At 30.6% G+C, this 1,675-nt stretch overlaps 1 non-coding gene across 1 annotated transcript; it reads left to right on the top strand.

The window, feature by feature from the left end:
• The first annotated feature begins 687 nt into the window (after window positions 1-687).
• On the top strand, window positions 688-794 carry LOC123394590. Its single transcript, XR_006609349.1, has one exon. It is a non-coding gene; the product is annotated as a U6 spliceosomal RNA (small nuclear RNA).
• Window positions 795-1,675: the final 881 nt, after the last annotated feature.

The following is a 1,675-nucleotide window of genomic DNA, read 5'->3' as shown; positions in this document are numbered from 1 at the left end:
AATGTTCTTCTTATTTCATCACTCCCTTTATTTTCCTGTCCCTTATAGTTTAGTCATTTTTTATAATTGAGTCCTCCAGTTTCACAACCATATCATATTTTAGAATTAATGTCCATCCACCAAATTTTGTGGTTTCAGTTAAACACTTTTTTAATTTACACCTAAAACCATAAATGGAAAAGCTTTCATATTTAGTTTTTAAACCTAAGTTTTAGTTTTTTTAAAACTTATTTAGTTTTTTTTAAATTAAACCATATTTAGTTTTTTAAACCTTAGTTTTCAAACCATTGTTTAATTCTAGATTTAGTCAATTGTGGAATCCACTCTTGGTCTCTCTTCATCTGTATAATTGTCAATGACCATATATTAAATCTGCTCCAAGTTCTAACTCACATGTAACTTGGTCAGACAAACGCACTTTTTGCCTTTTAGCTTAGAAAATGGAACAAATTATCATAAACAGAGACGCTGCAAAATTTTGAAGCAGGATTTAACAATATTTTAGCTATTTTTCTTGTAACAAGAATAACTTAAAATTTTTTTTAAAGAGCTGGTATTTGATTCAGAACACATGGTGGAAGAGGTGACTATAGTAGTAAATCTTAGATATTTTGGCATAGGCCAAATGTTCTCTTCAGAAAAAAAAATCTTATGTTTCAAAGGGTTCATTCAAAATAAAGACCTTCCGTGCTCGCTTCGGCAGCACATATACTAAAATTGGAACGATACAGAGAAGATTAGCATGGCCCCTGCGTAAGGATGACAAAATAAAGACCTTCCATGGACACCTTAGTGATCCAGAGATTAAAGTTAAGAACTTCTGTGCTGGCAGATTTAAATATTAAACATGGTGTAGGGATTTGTTTGGAGTCTCTATCTCTACAGTCCATAAATTTTCTGTTACTCTCCTGAGGTGGGAACAAATATAATGGTGACAACTTCCAGGATTCAATAAAAATAAAATAAAAATTAACAAGCAAAAATGTTCTTCAAGTTCTTCATTGCTAAACTCTTCTATAAATATACCCCAATATAAATATATATGTAAATATTGTGTAGATATTTATATAATTTATATAATTATATGTATATAATATATATGTCCGTGTGTGTGTGTGTGTGCATGTGTGTGTGTATACACACACATAACCAGGACCTAGATATAAATATGAGAAACAAATAGGTTTTCAAATGCAGTATACTAAAAATACAAATTTCAGATCAACATCCAAAATATAAATTTATATGCAAGGAGGCAATCATATGATAAATAGTATAACAAAATTCAAATGACCAGAGACTTGTCACCTTTCATTCACATTTGATGGACACTGGTATAGAAATTAATTTTTTATCCTTACTTGGATATCTGTCAAGCATTAGAAAAAGTATAAAGAAAGAGCAAGAGAACTAGATCAGAAACAAGCATGAGAGAGAAAGGAAGAATGAAAGAGAGAGATAGAGAGACATATTTGTTACTTTTTAAAAAAGATTTAATGTTAGTTCTCCCCTATTTAATTCTTCATGATCCCATATCTCCTGACATTTTTCTTATGTCACTAAATAAGTAAAAAACATAGAGATTTCATTTTCTGTTGCCCACAAGCCCCACTTAAGTGATTTTCGCTTGACTGAGATGAGGCAACAACATTCTTGAAGGTCAGACATTATCCAA

This window comes from Mustela putorius, unplaced genomic scaffold (assembly GCF_011764305.1).
Source record: "Mustela putorius furo isolate JIRA1106 unplaced genomic scaffold, ASM1176430v1.1 tig00003834_pilon_pilon_pilon, whole genome shotgun sequence".
Classification (NCBI taxonomy): domain Eukaryota; kingdom Metazoa; phylum Chordata; class Mammalia; order Carnivora; family Mustelidae; genus Mustela; species Mustela putorius.
Note: the sequence above shows the minus strand (reverse complement) of the source record. Positions and strands in the feature narration are given on the sequence as shown.